Genomic DNA, 20,913 nt, shown 5'->3' on the forward strand with positions numbered 1-20,913 from the left:
GTTTCACGCTCCTCAACGGAAGCTAAATACCGAACTCTGTCAGATACTGTAGCCAAACTTTCCTAGATCACTCTGTCAGATTGGCTTTCCTCAGGCTATACCTGTTAAAGTTTACTGCGATAACCTCTCAGCAGTGCAACTTACTGCAAATCCTGTGTTGCATCCTCGTTCGAAACATTTTGAGACTCATTACCACTTTGCCCGTGAAAAAGTGGCTCTCGGGACTATTGTTGTTCAACATATTACGGCTTCTCATCAGATCGCAGACATTTTCACAATATCTCTGCCTCAAGCCAGCTTTAGTTCATTGTAGTTCAAACTCGCAGTTGTGAATTTTTTGACCTCGAGTTTGCAGGGGGGTATTAGTAATACCTCACCCAAACAAACTCTACACAAGGCCCAAACGACAAACATCAAGCCCAACTCGAATGCACAGAACACAAAAACAGAGATAACGGTCAAAAGTTGTACGAACTCTGCAAACAGCTTTAGTGTGCTTGAGGATAACGACAGTGAGCTGTAAAATGCCACCTGTCTTGTAACTAGAATCTTCCTTTCCCTTGTATAAATAAGCATCAGATGTAAAACCCTAATTCTAAGTGAATGAGAATGAATTTTCAGTAAAATACTTAAAGTTTTGTCTCTGTTCTCTTCAATTTTGTGTTTTACTCACAGGAAATCCTTGTCGTTTATGACTATGTTGATATTTATTCCATGTTTGTCAGCAGAACTTATGACAAGCCTATTGTTTTTTTCGAAAAAACAATTTGTCGATAGCTGGCTGAGATATGGATCGTGGCGGCTATGATGTGGATATAACAGTGGATATTGTGGTATGTCCATGACCACCAATTTGGTCCAAGAAGGTAGCATGAGCCAATGCTTCACCCATATGCATATCTTCTTTGTTTTGTGACATTTCTCTAACACCGAAAGCTGATCTTCTTGATAAATCTCTAATGCAATAGGATTCAACTCATCATACCTGAATGGTAGGTGGTCTATGGTATGAAACCTTTCTCTGGAAAAATCAAAGCTTTGTACGAGAGCCAAATGATCTTTTCTCCAATACCGATCCACTAAGGAGTTCCTCTCAAAGAGAGAATCGACAATGGTACTCTGATGGTCCAATCAAAACTCATCATATCCACAACCTTCCATGTCTTAGATGTGATAACACCAGATTTTAACCATTTTTATGGATCACTTTAATATCTTTTGCTGGTGGTTTTACTCCACTTTCAAAGGTTTTCAAATGATTTCTATGTTTTCGGATTTTAAAAGACTTTTCAGGTAATTTGGGAGAAAGATGTGCAAATTGTAACAAAAAGACTCTTTTGGATAAATTCAGACTGTCAGAACTCTCATGGATATACGAAGACATTCTCACCGTCGGATCACCCCCAAAATTGGACACTTGACAGAAGACTCAAGAAGCTTTCAAATGCACTTGGTTTGGAGACATTCCAACTGTTGCATCTCAAGATATTACATTTGCCCCGAAGACATTTGAAGACTGCAAGCAAGCCACGGGACCGCGGCCAATAGGCCATTCACCATGGCCAGAACCACGCGACCGCGGCCAAACATCTCCGACTTAAGAAGCCCATTTCTGAAGCCCAAGTCATTTTCCAGCCTCAATTTCGGAACCCTAGAGATCTTGGAGTATTGAAGTCTATAAATACTTGTGATTTACGTCATTTTTAGATATCAATCTTCATACTTTTTACAGAAACACTTTTTCCAGCTGTTTTATGCGATTTTTAGAGAGGATTCTCCAACCTTGAGTTCATCAATAAAGAAGCTTTCTTTCATCTATTTTCTTTACTATTTTTGATTGCTTTCATTAAAACTAATGATGATGTCGACCTCAGCCATGGCTGAGTAAATACCGAGTTGGGCATAGGGTTCCCAAAAGGGACTCTCATAATCGAATAAGACATCTAGATTTTTAGATCTAGGATTTTGACTATGTTCTCTGTTTATTCTTATTCTTAATGCATGTATGCTTGATTGATCACCTCATGTCTGATCTAGATAGTTAGTGTTGTGAAAGTTTTCATTAAATATCCGACCTAGAATGAAACATGCAAGTTTTCCGTAGGAGTGGAAACCTACCTACGGCAAAGTCGTGAGTACTGACGAGTGATAACACCGTATTTTTACCACTTTTATGGATCATTTTGAAATACTTTTTCTCTGTTTTTTCTTTGTTTCAAGTGTTTTTATTCTCTTTTTCTAGTATTTGTAGTTTCCAGACTCTTTTCAGGAAACTTAGGAAAAAGCTTAACAAAATGGATAGAAGACCAGATTTCAGCTCAGAGTCAATACCGTCAGAAGTTCACCCTTAAATGAAGATCTTCTCACCGTATGATCCAGCTCAAATTTGGAGACCTTAAAGATGGAACTATCAGCTTTCCAGCACACTTTACAGCATGGCAATCCAACGGTTCAATCATAAGTTACGCGAAGAGCAAGATGTCTCGTAAACCAGCCAACAAGCACTCCTATCTGCAGCCAACACCCATTTCGCACCGGTCACGTCCTTCCCAACTGCGGAGAATGGTCTTTCCGGCCTAGAAGCCCATTTTCAAGCCCAAAATGTTTCTCTCATTTGGAGAAACCCTAAGTGACGCCCAGAAATGACTTGAGCACTATAAATACATATTTTAGGAACCCTAGACGATATGCAATTTCTCTTTTAGCAGCTTTTAAGTTTTTGTCTTTTATTTTCTTAGTTTTAAGGTTTAGGGAGATAGAGATCTATCTCTTGAACCCTTTTCGTTCTTTTACTTTATCGATTTCCACTCAGCTTTTCAATACAACATTTTTGCTTTTTTTTAATATGTCTGAGTAGTTTTATTGTTGGGTTTAAGAGATATTTGATGGGGGCTATATATGTTCGATGAGGATTACATTAACTATTGAAGCCGAATCTTAGAAATTTTTTTTCTAAACTTATTTTTAATGCATGGGAGTAGCGTCATGAACTACAATCTGATCTCGGTCCTTGGTGTTGCGAAAGTATTCATCCGGGGCCAGATCTAGTTTGAGAAGATCAGATCAACCATATGAGTGGAAACCTAGCTATAGGCGAAATGTGAATGTTGACGAGCCTTAAGCAAGCTTGTATATTTTCCCTTCCAAGGCCAGAGTAGAAACCTACTGGTCAGGGTTGCAAGAGATAGTTGGTTATAATCACAACAGTGGCGTATTCATACGTTCGTGACTCAAGTTCTAAAAGTTTTAGCTATGATCTTTTAATTTATTTTTTAGAAATGTATTGAATCGTACACCCCCCTGGAGAGAATTTCCCTGAAAATCCAGCGTCTCGTCTTTATAAGGGTTCACCGATTTTCATACAAGTTTTAGTCATTAGGGTATTTTCTTATCCCAGCTGATTTAATTCAGCTACTACACCAACAAAATCTGCAAAGAAAATATTGATGAATTCAATGATGTAGTTCGAAGCTTACCTGAAGGAATCACCTTCGCCAGAGCTAGCAAAGACTTCATGATAGGCCATTACTTCTGTGAGAGCAAGGAATCCATTCCTGAAATAGAAGACTTGTTCAATTATGCCAGAAGAGGTAGACCTTTTCAAACACTTCACAAAATCGAAGGTCAAAGTCAATTTCTCATCTCTTGTTCGATTAGAGGTGAAATGTTTAACAATGTGCTTTGTGATTCTGAAGCATGTCTCAATATGATGTCCAAGGCAATTGCTTTGAGACTTGGTATTAAGCATTTGCGCAGGACTAGGACGAAGATAAGACTAGCTGATGATTCCAATGCAACACCTAAAGGAGTAGTTTATGACATTCCTTTGAAGATAAGAGATTGCATTGTTCTTGTCGTCCTCTACATCGTAGAGACAAAGGACGTAACACATCCATTGATTCTCGGATGGTCCTTCAAGCAACTTTCAGAGCCATCATGGACTGGCCAAACTGGAGGATTTCATTCGCTAATATTGATAACACCTGATTTTGACCACTTTTCACCATTGATTTCAAATGCTTTTTCAAAGGTTTTACTTTGTTTTAGGAATTTTTTTATTATGATTTCTATGTATTTGTAGTTTCAAGGCTCTTTTCTGGAAACTTAGGGAATATGATGGCAAAATGGAAGAAGTCCACATTTTTAGCTCAAAGTCAGACCGTCAGAAGTTCAGCCTCAAATGAAAAAATTCTCACCGTCCGATCCAGCTCAAATTTTCAAGAGGAGACAACCAGCATTCCATAGCACATTACATCACAAAGATCCAACGGTGCAATCAAAAGATACATGGAGGACGAGTTGACCCAGTTCACCAGTCCCAGAAGACTCTCACCCGCGGGAAACACATGTTTTACCTGCCCTGGAAGACTCACGTCCCCAGTGGACCTTAGAACGAGCCAAAAGGCCCAACATCAAAGCCCACTTCGCCATTTCTCTTTAGAGAAGCCCTAAATGAGACCTGGAAGACCTTAGGACCTAAAATACATTGTTTAGCAGCCCTAAACGGGTGTGTTCTCCTGTAATGAGATTTTGAGCCACCAACCTTTGTTTTTCTAGGGTTAGGTGATGGAGATGGGGATTCTTCCCCAGATCCATTGTTCTTTCTCCTTTTTATCTTATTAACTTTTCTGTTTCATTCTTTTGCATTCTTCTATGTCTTTTATCATTCATTGCATCATGTAGATTAGTCCCAGAGAGTCAAGTTGTTTGAAGATATCGACAAGCATATATATCGATTAGGGTTTCTATTGTTCTTAGCTATATTCTGGATCTCATCTCTTCTAAGTTATTCGTAAAGCATGAGAGTAGATTTATGACCTATTCTCTGAGCCTAGGATCGATCAAAGCCACGAGAGTGCTGTATCAGATCATCCATACCTAGGTTCAGAAGAACATAGTCGCAATAGGAGTCGAGAGCTACCTATATATAGAGAAGATGTGAGCAGACGAATTCAATGTCCAATGCATGATCTTAAGTTTAGCATGAGAGTGAGAGTTAATTGCTAGATCTAAGAGATTAGTTGATTAAGGTGACGACAGTTGGTTAATCATACATGTGTCTATTCTAGTTCAATGGAGATTCCCAGAAACAGATGAAGATAAATCGCCCGGAAGCTAATTGAAAATGCCATCATACATCGATTAAAGTAAACCAGAGAAGTCTAAATCGCCACCTATGAGTTCAAGAGTCTTTAGTTTGAATCGATATGCTTTAGATGTTCTTTTAACAATTCATCCTGCATTGCATTTCTTGTGAATACTAGATTAGGTTTAGTTTAGGATCTTAACCAAAAACCCAAATCTTTTATTGGTTTATGAGTTTGCTTACTTCCCAATTTGTTGTTTCTTGCAGATTAGACATCCTCCATGTTGATCAACACCCTAAGTCCTACAACATACATCTGTGCACTTGCAGACATTAGGGTTTTATAAATTTAAAACTTAAGGAGGACCAACGGGCTTGTAAAAAACAACCCTAGGCCTTCACCCGCGGCCAGAACCACTCCCACCGCGGCTCTGAGCTCCTCACCCGCGGTGGAGCATGATTTTTCAGACTGGGAGAGTTTTTCAACCTCTTTCTGAAGCCTGTTCATCAGAAAACCGACCTCATGATAACACCGGATTTTGACCATTTTTATGGATCATTTTAATATCTTTTACAGGTGTTTTTACTCCATTTTCAAAGGTTTTCAAAGGATTTCTATGTTTCTGGATTTTAAAAGACTTTCAGGTAATTTGGGATAAAGAGGCATACAATGGAACAAAAAGACTCTTGTGGATAAATGCAGACCGTCAGAACTCTCATGGAGAGACGAAGACCTTCTCACCGTCTGATCACCCTCAAAATTGGACAACTTATAGAAGAATCAACCAGCTTTCAAATGCACTTGGTTTGGAGACATTCCAACGGTTTGATCTCAAGATAATCCATTAGCCCCGAAGCCACGCGGAGTCGGCCAGCAGCTCACGCGACCGCGGCCAACAAGCTATTTGCCGCGGTCAGAAGCTTTCCGACCGCGGGAAACAAGCCAATTGCCGCGGTCACAGCACTCCCGACCGCGGCATTCAAGCTCCGACTTAAAGCCCACTTATCTGAAGCCCAAAGTCATTCCCAGCCTCAATTCCGGAACCCTAGAAACCATGGAGCATTGGAGACTATAAATACATGTCATTTAGGTCGTTTTTTTTAGAGAACCCTACACACTTTACAGAAACCCTTTTCCTTTAGCCGTTTTTATGAGATTTTTGTAGAAGATTGTTCAAGTCCGAGTTCTTCAATAGCGAAGCTTTCTTTATCTCTTTTCTTTACTATTTTTATTACTTTTATTAAAACCAATGATGATGTCGAACTCAGCCATGTCTGAGTAGATCCCGAGTTGGGCTTAGGGTTCCCGAAAGGGGTTCTCATAATCGATTAAGACATCTAGGTTTATAGATTAGGGATTTCGACCTGTTCTCTGTTTATTCTTGTTCTTATTGCATGTATGCTTGATTGATCACCTAGTATCTGATCTAGATAGTTAGTGTTGCGAAAGTTTTCATTAAGTATCAGCCCTAGAATGAAACAGGCGATTTTTCCGTAGGAGTGGAAACCTACCTGCGGCGAGATCGTGAGTATTGACGAGTCTTATGCAGCTCTTGCGTTCTCTCCCTTCCAGGGCCAGAGTGGAAACCTACTGGTCAAGGTTGCGAGAAACAGTTGGTTATGATCACGACAGTGACGTAGTCATACCGTCGTACTCTAGCTCTAGAACCCATATATTGTTATCCGTTAATCCCAATCTATCTACCTTAATGTTAAAACCGATTATGATCCCTTAGAGTTCCCAAAAGCTCAGCGTTTTTAGCCATAGTTTACAATTTCCATCGATTTTTACTTGCTTTCTTAGACCTGCATTTTAATTTCCTTAGTCCGTTATTTACTTGCTTTATTTACCTTTCATGCAATATTTTACTTGCCTTATCTTTGTTTAGTTCGATATTTTACTTGTTCTACTGCTTTTCATTCGATTTCTTTACTTGCCTTTTAAGATAGATTTATTTGCTTTATTTTGCTTTAGTTTAATTCAAGAAAAACAACCAACCTTTAAAACCAATTTAGTCTAGACATAAAGTTAAAAACCGTAGAAGAATACCAGGCACACAAATCTCTGTGGATTCGATCCCTAAATACTGCAACTGATTAGCTGTGCACTTGCGGCTTTCTTTTGTTTTGTTAAGGGTAAAACTTGTTCCCTCACGTAGTTGACACACTCAGCACCGCATCAAGTTTTTGGCGCCGTTGCCGGGGATTTGTTTCGCTGCCTTTTGCTATTTTTCGTGTTTTAATTTCTGTTCTAGACACCTGATCTCTAGTTCTTTCTTAAAGTTTTTCTGAACTATCTTTCCCTTCTTTTGTCTTTCTCTGAATTGCATGAATACCAGGCGTAGACCTGCAGGAGACATTCCAATTCTAGACGTGATAGACAGACACGAAAGAGAACTTCGAAGACTTAGACGAACGCAAGGAATGGCCAACGACGACCAGCCTGGAGATCCTATTAATCGAAATTTAAATATGGACCAAGACGGGTCCAAACATGGAGAAAATGAAGAGAATGATCACATAGAAGGTGATCATGCTCGACAAGATGGAGAGGAGGACGAGGTTCTTCCAAGAAACCACCAGAACCGAGAGAGAGAAGGACGTGAAGACCTTGATCCACCCATCAATGTAGCCGATGGTGACCACCCAGCAATGCAGCCGAACGAACGCATTCACCGCCCCATTCCGCCAGCAAATCAACACCGAAGACAAGCCAGGAACCATCGTATAGCTGATTTTGATGCACCTACTAAAAATTTTCAGAATCGATCTGCGATTCAAGTACCATTTCCAAACCGGAATGAGTTTGAAGTCAAGCCTCAAATCATCTCATTGGTGAAGCAAAACCAGTTCCATGGAGTTCCTTCTGAGCATCCAATGGACCATATCGAGCTCTTTGAAGAAATTTGCAGCATGATGAGAACAAACCAAGTTCCACCTGACTATTTAAAGTGTAAGTTGTTCCCTTTTTCATTAGCAGATAAAGCTCACTGTTGGTTGAAGTCTTTGCCTGCAGGTTCGATTACTAATTGGGAAGAATGTAGAACTGCTTTCCTGAACCACTTCTACACTAAGTCAAGGTCGAACAATTTGAGAACGAAGATCTCAACCTTTCAACAAGGGTCAACTGAATCTTTCTATGAAGCTTGGGAACGTTTTAAGGAGTATGAACGTGATTGCCCTCATCATGGATTTCATGGATCAAGCCTGCTGAGCACATTTTACCAAGGTTTGCAACCAAAATACAAACTTTCACTTGATACAGCTAGCAATGGAGATTTTGGGCAAAAGACGATAACCCAAGGAAGAGCTCTCATCGAAAATTTGGCTCAAGCCAATAGCAATGACTGTCCTGAATATGATCGATCAATGAAGCAAGCCGGAATAGACAACAAGGAGATAACCGAGTTGAAGAACATGGTGAGCCAGCTTCTGAAGAGCAACAATCGCCCAATCCATGCTTGTGAGACCAACAATGGCGCAGAAGATGAAGGACCTAGTGATATCGATCACATTAATCAAGCATTTCAAGAAGAAGATGTGAACTACGTAGGAGCACTGGTGCCATACCAAAATCGCTCCAACAACAACTTCAATAACAACTTCCGGAATGCAAATTACAACAATCTCTCTTACCGCAATCCAAATGTGGAGAATCCTCAAGATCAGTACAAGGATATCGATCCCAAGCAGCCACCGTTTAAGGTACCCGAACGATCACCGTTTCAAAGGCTTACCAAAGCCGATGATCCGGGACGTTTTGTTTTCCAGTGTTTCATTTCAGGAATCAAGTTTACAGACTGCTTGTGCGATTCCGGAGCCAATGTCAACATCATGTCTAAGACATTTGCCGAAAAATTGGGCATAAAAACCTTAAGGACATCGACGGTTAAGGTTATCTTTGGAGATTCATCTCAAAAAGATTCTGAAGGGGCGATTCAGGATCTACAAGTTCTAGTGGGAGACAAGATTGTTCCAGCAGATTTCCAAGTCCTGGAGATGGATAAAGACAAGGAGAGGCCACTCATTTTCGGGAGACCATTCCTAGCTACCGTAGGAGCAGTAATCGATCACACAAACCGGCATGCTGTTTTCCTCAATGTGGATCGCAGAAGGTACTACCCGATTATCCTAGACGATTTTCCAAGCAAAGAAAACAGGCCAAAAGAGAAAGAAAAAGAGAAGTCGAAAGCTTTTGCAAAGATCAAAATCATCATTCCACCAGATGCAACAGAAACTAGTGAGGACCAAATCCAGGAGCTGATCAAAAACACAAAAAGGGTTCTGAACAACATTAAGGTCCGAAAGAAGATTAAAGGTAAGAAAACTTCTCTTCAAGGGGAAGAAGTAAAACCTCCACCAACCGGAAGTGATAAAGGCACATCAAGTGGAGTGCCATTCGAATCAGCCTGATTCCTCATGCTTACGTCGAGCTAAACGACTTAAAACAAAAGCGCTTAATGGGAGGCAACCCATTTAGGTACTCTTTCTTTTAGTTTTCTTTTCCATTTTAGAATTTATGCTTTCTTTTTCTTTTTAAGTTTTAGGTATTTTATAAAACAAAAACACAAAAAAAAATCAGAAAATTAGAAAAACCAAAGAGAAAAAGGTAGGTCTTTAGCTGCTCGGCCCGGCAAAGACGAGAAGATTGGACAATAGGCCGCAGGAGGAAGACCCGCGGTCGCAACTGACGGGACCGCGGCAAACGGTGCATCGACCGCGGCACCGTGAATGCGACCGCGGCCGAGCCCTCATCCACCGCGGTCGCGCGTCGCCTGACCGCGGCCGTTGGTCGTTGAGGTGATGTCGCGGATTTGTGACGTTTTTCGGTGATTCCCGTTGTTTCCCGAAATGTTCCCGGTAAAACCCGAAAAGATCCTCCGTAAGTTTTAAACTTTCCTAATGTGTAAACAAGAAAAGGTAAGTTCCCGTAAACTTAAAAATTTCCAGAAATTTTCCGTTTTTGCTTCAAAAACGCTTTTTAAAGAAAAGAAACAAATTTTTTGGATCAAAACTCTTTCTTCTCTTCTTCTCCAAAAGACTTAGAGATTTAGGAGAAAGAACACATTTTTCAATTCTTAAGCTTTTTAAGAGATTTTTGGCTCAAACCTCACTCTTTTTCGAAGCTGATTTCAATTCTGCCATCAATTCTCTCTTCCCAGCAAAGTATGGACCTCAAACTCACCATTCTTACTCGATTTTGAACTTAGGGTTTTCTTTAAAAACCCAAAATCTTGGTCTATTGATGGTGGAAATAGTTTAAGGATGATAGATTATCCATTTAGGTTATCTAAAAATCGATTTTAGCACCTAGCTTAAGAGGAATTGAGATTTTTGAAATTTGGATTCTTCATGCTTCATAAAAATCGAATTTGGAACAGAAAAATTGATGAATTTGATTTAGTCTTGTGTGATTAGTGATTAGTATTGGGTAATCTTTAGAATTCACATGGAAATTGCTCATAAAACCGGATTTTTAGAAGATTTCTATGTTGAGGACATCAAAAATCCGAATTTAGTCATGAACTACTTAATTTCTCTGATTTAATATCAATTTTGTTTGCTCCTAGTTTTAATTAATCTCTTTATACTAGCATTAGTATAACAGATCTTAATGTGTTAAAATTAGCATCCCAAATTCACTCTTTTTCCAAGAATCATTTCATTTTGCAGAAAATGGATGAAACCAGATCCTGAAGGAGCCGTCGAACTGGTGGCAGCTCCGATGACATTCCCGACGATGCTACTCTAGGAGAGTACATGCTGAACCAAGCCAGACCGAGAAGAAGAAGCCATGTAATGAGATTGCTCCAACACTCGAGGGAAACACGAGCACCTCCCGAACCACCACAGATTCGATACATTGGGAGGGAGACAAACCCGAGAGTGGACTATGCAAGGCGTTTCAAGAAGCTGAACATCAAACCCACGCCTTGCATTGATTATCATACACTCGAGATGCTTGGAATCAGAGAGGATGTGATCTGGTACATCGATGCACTTAAGCTGAGACCCTACTTGGAGCTGAACCTTCCGACTTATCCTGAGCTAGTCCGTGAGCTTTTATCGACCGTTACACTCCACCACACGAAGAGGAGGAACCCCAGAGCATCAGATGGAATCTTGTCATTCTCTATCCGCGGACAGCCTTATTCTTTCACCATTTCCGAGGTTTGTGAAGCTCTTAAGCTTCCATACACTGATGGCATTTACCTTGAAGATGAACCTGATCTTAACCTGTGGAGAGAGATGGGTCATGGAGCTTATGATAGTGGGAGATCTAAGTCAGCCCTTCTTAGCCACCCAGCAGTGAGAGTTGTGCACAAACTCTTAGCACACACGATCTTCTCTAGAGCCAACATGGGAGGTGTTTTGAAGACTGAGCTCATTACACTTCAGATTCTGTTTATGGATGATCCACGACTTGTCTGCTTTGCCTGGATCATATCGCAGAATATGGTAAAGGTGAAGCATGATTTACATGGTTGCGATGACGCTACTCCAGCCTTCGGGAGTGCTATTACAGCAATACTACAGGCTGTAGGATTCGATTTCTCATCTGATGATCCACTTCCCGATGTCTGGTATGATCTACTTTATCTCTCTCGCGATCACACTATCTCTCGTGCCGCTTTCGATCCAGACAGGTTTGGTTACAAGTATTGCACAGGCACTGAGGAGCACCGAGTCCGCTTACCTTCATCATCTATCCCGAGATTGTGCAACGGAGGACGCCCTCGATGGACTCTGGATTCCGATGATTTTCTGCCATCCGTACCTCGTCTACCATTCACCATTGGCCAATACATAGTGGCCAAGGCGAGGCGTGATGCAGCTGCAGCCCGTGCTCATTTTCAGCCATCCATTCCGACCGGCCACACCTCATCATCTACATCATCTCACACTCATTCCGATCTGGAGCGCAGAATTGAGAGACAGGGACGACACTTTGAGCGCGTTGTCACCTTCTTAGGGGAGCAGCACCAGTTCGCAGACGACACTTTGGAGGATGAGTGATTGATCAGCACTTCACCACCATCACGGTTCTATCATCATTTTCTTTTCTTTTATTTTATCTTATTTCGCTTTTATTCACCATCTTCTCACCAACTTTTTCACACTGGGGACAGTGTGATTTAAGTCTGGGGGAGGATGTCTATCCGTACTAATCATTTTCCTGCTTTGCTTTTGAATTTCAAGTACTTTTTAAATTTTAAGTATGTAACCTATTCGACATTAAGTATTTTTCAGGAATGTTTGACGCAAAACTATGATGATTTAGACCTGCACACTTCTACAGGAATGTTCTTAGCCATATTCTCGATCTCATCTCTTCTAAGTTATTCGTAAAGCATGAGAGTAGATTTATGACCTATTCTCTGAGCCTAGGATCGATCAAAGCCACGAGAGTGCTGTATCAGATCATCCATACCTAGGTTCAGAAGAACATAGTCGCTATAGGAGTCGAGAGCTACCTATAGAGAAGATGTGAGCAGACGAATTCAATGTCCAATGCATGATCTTAAGTTTAGCATGAGAGCGAGAGTTAATTGCTAGATCTAAGAGATTAGTTGATTAAGGTGACGACAGTTGGTTAATCATACATGTGTCTATTCTAGTTCAATGGAGATTCCCAGAAACAGATGAAGATAAATCGCCCGGAAGCTAATTGAAAATGCCATCATACATCGATTAAAGTAAACCAGAGAAGTCTAAATCGCCACCTATGAGTTCAAGAGTCTTTAGTTTGAATCGATATGCTTTAGATGCTCTTTTAACAATTCATCTTGCATTGCATTTCTTGTGAATACTAGATTAGGTTTAGTTTAGGATCTTAACCAAAAACCCAAATCTTTTATTGGTTTATGAGTTTGCTTACTTCCCAATTTGTTGTTTCTTGCAGATTAGACATCCTCCATGTTGATCAACACCCTAAGTCCTACAACGTACATCTGTGCACTTGCAGACATTAGGGTTTTATAAATTTAAAACTTAAGGAGGACCAACGGGCTTGTAAAAAAAGACCCTAGGCCTGCAAGCCCATCAAGTTTTTGGCACCGTTGCCGGGGAGGCATGAAGTCTCTGGAGGTCTAAACCTGGGAGGTTGAAACCGCAGACGACCATATATATGTCGAGTTTCTGCCAAAGCAACATAGGAAGTAAACCAAATTCATAAACACTCTAACTTTTTTTTTTTTTTGCTTATTCTTTCTTTTGTTTGCCCTAGTTTCAGAAACCTTTGAAGCATGGATCATCCAAGAAGAAACTCTAACCCCGAGCAAAGGTCCTGCGACCTGTGTGAAGCTCCCTGCGCATGTGAATCACCCTCCAGGCGTGATTTTGATCATCATCTTCGGAACCCTAATCCGAACCACCACCATGGAGACTCGCGACCTCCACACCACCGAGATGAGCCCTATTCGCCACACCTGGTGAACCGTCGACCATCTCATCCTCTTCCTCATCAGATTCTGCACCAAAACGCTGAAGCTGATTGATTTAGGCTCCAACTAGATCGATTAGACACTACACTGAATGAGTTTCTTGATCTACAAGCCATTGCTGAATCTAACCTCTGTGTGAAATTGGAATCAATGTCGTCTGATTTTACCAGGAAGTTCGAGTGTCTCTCTGACCGAATGAAGACTCTCGAAACACAAAAGCTCAAAGATGATGCAATTCTAGAGAGGAGACTTAAAGACATCGAAGAAGGCGAGACTAAGAACACCATCGCCCTTCATCAAGCACTTAAGGAGCAGAGAGGCTGCAATGTCCTGATTGAAGATTTGGAGAGAGATTTCAGAGATAGCAAGTGGTACTCTGATGGAGACAAGATAGAGATGAGTGAAGAGATGGAAAAGATCACAAACAAGTCAGAAGAGCTTGATGCTAATTTAGACAAAGTTATCTATGCTTTGGATGAAGTAGAAGAGAAAGTTAAAAGACTTTCTAAAGATCATAAGGAGTGTGATCTGAACTCTGGAATCAATGATTTGGATACCCAAGACGTGCCTGACAACCACTGGAAGCAAGAGAACAACAATGGAGAAGAAGAGATTGAAGAAACAAGCATGGAGAGCCGGAGGGAGCTGACCGCGGCTGCGAGCTCTTCACCCGCGGCCAGAACCACTCCCACCGCAGCTCCGAGCTCCTCACCCGCGGTGGAGCATGATTTTTCAGACTGGGAGAGTTTTTCAACCTCTTTCTGAAGCCTGTTCATCAGAAAATCGACCTCATGATAACACCGGATTTTGACCATTTTTATGGATCATTTTAATATCTTTTACAGGTGTTTTTACTCCATTTTCAAAGGTTTTCAAAGGATTTCTATGTTTCCGGATTTTAAAAAAATTTTCAGGTAATTTGGGATAAAGAGGCATAAAATGGAACAAAAAGACTCTTTTGGATAAATGCAGACCGTCAGAACTCTCATGGAGAGACGAAGACCTTCTCACCGTCTGATCACCCTCAAAATTGGACAACTTATAGAAGAATCAACCAGCTTTCAAATGCACTTGGTTTGGAGACATTCCAACGGTTGGATCTCAAGATATTCCATTAGCCCCGAAGCCACGCGGAGTCGGCCAGCAGCTCATGCGACGGCGGCCAACAAGCTATTTGCCGCGGTCAGAAGCTTCCCGACCGCGGGAAATAAGCCAATTGCCGCGGTCACAGCACTCCCGACCGCGACATTCAAGTTCTGACTTAAAGCCCACTTATCTGAAGCCCAAAGTCATTCCCAGCCTCAATTCCGGAACCCTAGAGACCATGGAGCATTGGAGACTATAAATACATGTCATTTGGGTCGTTTTTTTTAGAGAACCCTACACACTTTACAGAAACCCTTTTCCTTTAGCCGTTTTTATGAGATTTTTGTAGAAGATTGTTCAAGTCCGAGTTCTTCAATAGAGAAGCTTTCTTTATCTCTTTTCTTTACTGTTTTTCATTACTTTTATTAAAACCAATGATGATGTCGAACTCAGCCATGTCTGAGTAGATCCCGAGTTGGGCTTAGGGTTCCCGAAAGGGGCTCTCATAATCGATTAAGACATCTAGGTTTATAGATCTGGGATTTCGACCTGTTCTCTGTTTATTCGTGTTCTTATTGCATGTATGCTTGATTGATCACCTAGTATCTGATCTAGATAGTTAGTGTTGCGAAAGTTTTCAGTAAGTATCAGCCCTAGAATGAAACAGGCGATTTTTCCGTAGGAGTGGAAACCTACCTGCGGCGAGATCGTGAGTATTGGCGAGTCTTATGCAGCTCTTGCGTTCGCTCCCTTCCAGGGCCAGAGTGGAAACCTACTGGTCAAGGTTGCGAGAAACAGTTGGTTATGATCACGACAGTGACGTAGTCATACCGCCGTACTCTAGCTCTAGAACCCATATATTGTTATCTGTTAATCCCAATCTATATACCTTAATGTTAAAACCGATTATGATCCCTTAGAGTTCCCAAAAGCTCAGCGTTTTTAGCCATAGTTTACAATTTCCATCGATTTTTACTTGCTTTCTTAGACCTGCATTTTAATTTCATTAGTCCGTTATTTACTTGCTTTATTTACCTTTCATGCGATATTTTACTTGCCTTATCTTTGTTTAGTTCGATATTTTACTTGTTTTACTGCTTTTCATTCGATTTCTTTACTTGCCTTTTAGGATAGATTTATTTGCTTTATTTTGCTTTAGTTTAATTCAAGAAAAACAACCAACCTTTAAAACCAATTTAGTCTAGACATAAAGTTAAAAACCGTAGAAGAATACCAGGCACACAAATCTCTGTGGATTCGATCCCTAAATACTGCAACTGATTAGCTGTGTACTTGCGGCTTTCTTTTGTTTTGTTAAGGGTAAAACTTGTTCCCTCACGTAGTTGACACACTCAGCACCGCATCACCTCATGTGACCAGACCTAGGTTGTTGACCAAGCTGTCTTCTCAATCACTGCACAAGCATCAAAGGAAAAGGAAGAATCCAACACTTATGCATCTTGCAACATGGTTTACACTTGTGACAATGAACTTCAAGAGCAATTCTCAGAAGATGAAGAGTATGGTTTGTTTGTAAAAGTCCAAACCCTGGGGACGATTCATCTGATGACAACACAGAACTAATAACCAAGAGCATATCCAGAGAGAGACTGATCGAATTCAACAAGTTTGTGAAGTCCATTCCTCTCTATCTCGCATTCGACGACGTCTGGAAGCAAGGCTGCCGTCAAGTCTTTTTCAGATACATCAAAGAGACTAAGGAGAACATCTCTACATATTTCAGTAGAGCCAGGTATCTATCTTTTCCTAGATTATCACCTGATGCAGGTTTTTACAGGATCCATCTCAAAGATCCCCAAGAAGCCAGTGATTACACAAATAAGATCAGAAAAGAAGCACTTGAAGAGTTCAACCAAGTAGTTCAGACCCTGCCAGAAGGAATTTCGTTTGCCAAAGCATGTTGAGACTACATGATAGGCCACTTCTTTTGTGACAGCAAAGAGTCAATCCAAGAGATGAAAGACTTGTTCACACACACCCAAGAAGGTAGACCAGTTCAAATTCTGCACAAAGTTCAAGACAAAGGTCAATTTTTTATCTCTTGTGACATTAGAGGTGAAAGATTCCTCAATATTCTTTGTGATTCTGGAGCTTGCATTAACATGATGTCCAAAGCAACTGCTTTGAGACTTGGCATTAAGCACATCTCAAGTACTAGGACAAAGATTATCCTAGCAGATGATTCAAGTGCAACACCAAGAGGGATAGCCCAATACATTCCTCTAAGGATTGGAGATTGCATTGCACCTGTCGATTTGTACATAGTGAAGACCAAAGATGACTCTTATCCAGTTATTCTTGGATGGCCTTTCCTAGCAACTGCTGGAGCCATCATGGATTGTCCCAATAGGCGAGTTTCCTTTGCCAACATCGACAAGGATATCTTCTATGAGGCTACACCACTTAAGAGCAAAAGAGGAGAGCAAATAGCCCAGACATTTGAACCAGAATAACTCTGGAGTGATGAAGAACCTGCCAGACAGAACAAGAGGATTTCGAAATGGATTTGTCTTAGGACAAGATCCTATTTGAACTAAGTCTTTTTCTTTGCAAAGTCTAGCTAAGGACTATAAACCAAAGCGCTTGATGGGAGGCAATCCATTTTAGGTACTGTTTAGCTTTCTTTTTCTATTAAAGTTTTGTTTCTCTTATTTTAGACAGACCTTAGTATGCCATAAAAAAAAAAGAGAAGAAAAGGAGCTGACCGCGGCCAAAGGTGGTTCGGCCGCAGCCAGCAGGTGTTTTACCGTGGCCAAAGAAATCTGGCCCGTGGCCGGCACGCGTCCCACCACGGCTGCGAAGCTCCAACCCGCGACCAGCACAGCCGGCCACCCTGGCCATTTCCATCCAGCCTTGGCCACATCTGCTCAACCCCTGGCCACCTCCATTTCATCCTTGGCCACTTTCACTTCCATCACCACATTGATCAAATCAGTTTTGGATCCCTAGCATCCAAGTTTGATCAAGCATCACCAACACCAGGTAAGTTTTATTTTCCTTAATCTTTTCAATTTTCACATACTCTATTTCTCATCCTTGCCTGATTTATTTCACACTGGGGGCAGTGTGATTTAAGTCTGGGGAAGGATTTCATCCTTTTCTAACAACCTTTTCTTGCATGAGCCATTGCATTCTGCATTTTCTTTAAAATTTTTCATATTTTTCGATTTTCTTAAACCTTTTCAAAGTCTTTTGAGTTTCAAAAAGTGTTTTCAAAGGTCAAAAACATTTTGAGGGAATAATGACAAAAGCAATGATGATAACCAACATGTTTGCTTCTACACCAATCACTCATAAAAACTCTTTCAAGGTTTAGTACTAGACTAGGCGGTAGCTAGAGTATTTACACTACTAAATCCCACCAGAGGACTTCTATTCATGAAGATCTTTTCTGACAGGATATACTAGCTCATTTTACTTGGACTTAATCTTGACATCTAATTTTCTCATCAATGGTTTTTTTAAAAAGGCATCATGATATACATCTAGGACATCTTTTCCTTATTGTTATCACTCTTTGTTGTCCTAGATGGCCAGTTCATCTTTAGCTGGTACCACACCCTTAACCCAAACCTTCATGTTCAAACCTCATGCATTCTCTTTTAGGTTTATATTGACAGATATATGCAAAACGCAGGAGAGGGAGGAACAACATAGTTTTCAGTCACTCAAGAGAAAGACTGAAAGAGACCAGAAGGGAGTGTGCCATAAATCTTATGATGCCTCAGAAAAACTCATTCTTAAAGGTAATATTCGTGCTCTCTAAGACTCCAAGTCAAAAGGCAGTTTCCCCTTTCTAAAAAAAAAAAACGAAAAAAGAGAAAAAGAAAGTAAGGAAAATAAACTAAAAGCCTAAAGAGTCTTAGAAGCCGAAATCACTTGAGCCAAGGCAATATATATTCACTTAAGTGAGTTATGGATTCACAACCTGGACAAAAATCCAAGTCTGGGGGAAACATAAGGAGAACCTGAAGAATGGAGATCAGAAATCTTGAAGCAAGAAGAGTGTGACTGAAACTGTGGGGGCATTTACAGTTCCATCCTCTCTTACTGTTTTGCATAATGTCATGTCTCTCAAGAAAAAGGTAACCCTAAACACATCAGCCTTACCATTAAAAAGCCTTTTTGATACCTAACCTTGATTGCCTTGTTTAATATCCTTTTGATGAGAACCACTGAAACCTTTAATGAATTTAAAGAGCTAGTTGACTGGAAGTTAGTTCTAAGTGTGTGGATTTTCACATGACGGATTAACGGACTAGTTATGTTTGTATTTTGGTGAGAATTTTCTAGAATTGATCTGATTAATGCATTGTCCATAATTAAGGTCTAGAAGTATGATTGCTGATATTTTTTAGTTCCCTCTCATTTTTGTTGAATGATATTTTTCCAGATTAGATCTCGTTTTGTTTGAGGACAAACAAAGTCTTAAGTCTGGGGGAGTTGATAACACTGATTTTGACCACTTCTCACCATTGATTTCAAATGCTTTTTCAAAGGTTTTACTTTGTTTTAGGAACTTTTATTATGATTTCCATGTATATGTTGTTTTAAGGCTCTTTTCAAGAAACTTAAGGAATATGATGGCAAAATGGAAGAAATCCACATTTTTACCTCTGATTCAGACTGTCGGAAGTTCAGCCTCAAATAAAGACTTTCTCACCGTCCGATCCAGCTTAAATTTGGAGACAATCAAGAGGCGACAACCAGCTTTCCATAGCACTTTACATCACAAAGATCCAACGGTGTAATCAAAAGATACATGGAGGACAAGTTGACCCAGTTCACCAGTCCCAGAAGACTCTCACCCGCGGGAAACACATTTTTTACCTGCCCTGGAAGACTCTCTCCCCCGGTGGACCTTAGGACGAGCCACAAGGCCCAACATCAAAGCCCACTTTGCCATTTATCTTCAGAGAAGCTCTAAATGAGACCTGGAAGACCTTAGGACCGATAAATACATTGTTTAGCAGTCCTAAACGGATGTGTGCTCCTGTAATGAGATTTTGAGCCACCAACCTTTGTTTTTCTAGGGTTAGGCGATGGAGATGGGGGTTCTTCCCCAGATCCATTGTTCTTTCTCATTTTTATCTTATTAACTTTTCTGTTTCATTCTTTTGCATTCTTCTATGTCTTTTATCATTCATTGCATCATGTAGATTAGTCCCAGAGGGTCAAGTTGGTTGAAGATATCGAAAGCATATATATCGATTAGGATTTCTATTGTTCTTAGCCATATTCTGGATCTCATCTCTTCTAAGTTATTCGTAAAGCATGAGAGTAGATTCATGACATATTCTCTGAGCCTAGGATTGATCAACCTGCTAAGCAAAACAAGGAGATTTCAAAAAAGACTTGTCTTAGGACAAGGTCTTCTTCATCTGACTAAGTCATGTCCTACACCAAGTTGAGCTAAACGACTTAAACCAGAAGCGCTTAATGGGAGGCAACCCATTTAGGTATTATTTTCTTTAGGAATTTTCTTTCTTTTTTTATTGATCTTTTTTTTTTTCTCTTAGTTTCAGGTATTTCTTAAAAATAAATAAAAAGCCAAAAATATCAAAAAAACCAGAAAAAAAAAACCAAAAAGAAGAATGGTTCCCGACTCCTCGGCCCAGCAGGAACCAAGTAAAAGCAGGAAACAGACCGCATTTAAGTTCCCGTGGTCGTATACATTTGGACTGCAGGAAAGGAAGCATCGACCGCGACACTGAGTTCCTGACCTTGGCCAGGCATGGCTTCCCCACAGTCTCGTGAGCCCAGACCGCGGGAAATGGTCGTTCACATGACCCACGACTCCAAACCACCCACTTCACCTCAATCCACCTCACCAAGTCCCATTCCACCTCATCCACCACTTCCCACCACATCCCATTACCATTTATCACCTTCCCGCATCCTCCTGAATTGATCCGGTTCATTCCCGTCAGCATCCCGGATCCAGGTAAGTTCCCTTTGGCTTACCTATTTCAATATATATATATATGTTTTTTTTATCATCCAATCTCGACTTTTTTCACACTGAGAACAGTGTTATGTAAGTCAGGGGGAGGATTTCATCCCTTTCTAACCACTTTTCTTTCATGAGTCTTGCATTATCTACACTTTTTGCATTGTCCTTATAGTTTTTCAAAAACGGTTTTCAAAAAAAAAAACGTATTAAAGAGAATGGTGAACATGAATCAATGATAGTTGACTGTGTGCTTTTAGGCTATTCCTAGTAACATGCTCATTCATGATTTAGGACTAGACTAGGTGGTAGCTAAGCACATTTGA

The 20,913-nt window shown here is 40.5% G+C and overlaps 1 non-coding gene and 1 pseudogene across 1 annotated transcript; both read right to left on the minus strand.

The window, feature by feature from the left end:
• Positions 1 to 669: 669 nt before the first annotated feature.
• Positions 670 to 20,913, minus strand: part of LOC112088493 — a 32,654-nt pseudogene continuing 12,410 nt past the window's right edge.
• Positions 8,174 to 8,280, minus strand: LOC112088654. Its single transcript, XR_002900599.1, has one exon. It is a non-coding gene; the product is annotated as a small nucleolar RNA R71 (small nucleolar RNA).

The sequence above is a fragment of the Eutrema salsugineum genome, unplaced genomic scaffold (genome assembly GCF_000478725.1).
Source record: "Eutrema salsugineum unplaced genomic scaffold, Eutsalg1_0 scaffold_14, whole genome shotgun sequence".
NCBI lineage: Eukaryota > Viridiplantae > Streptophyta > Magnoliopsida > Brassicales > Brassicaceae > Eutrema > Eutrema salsugineum.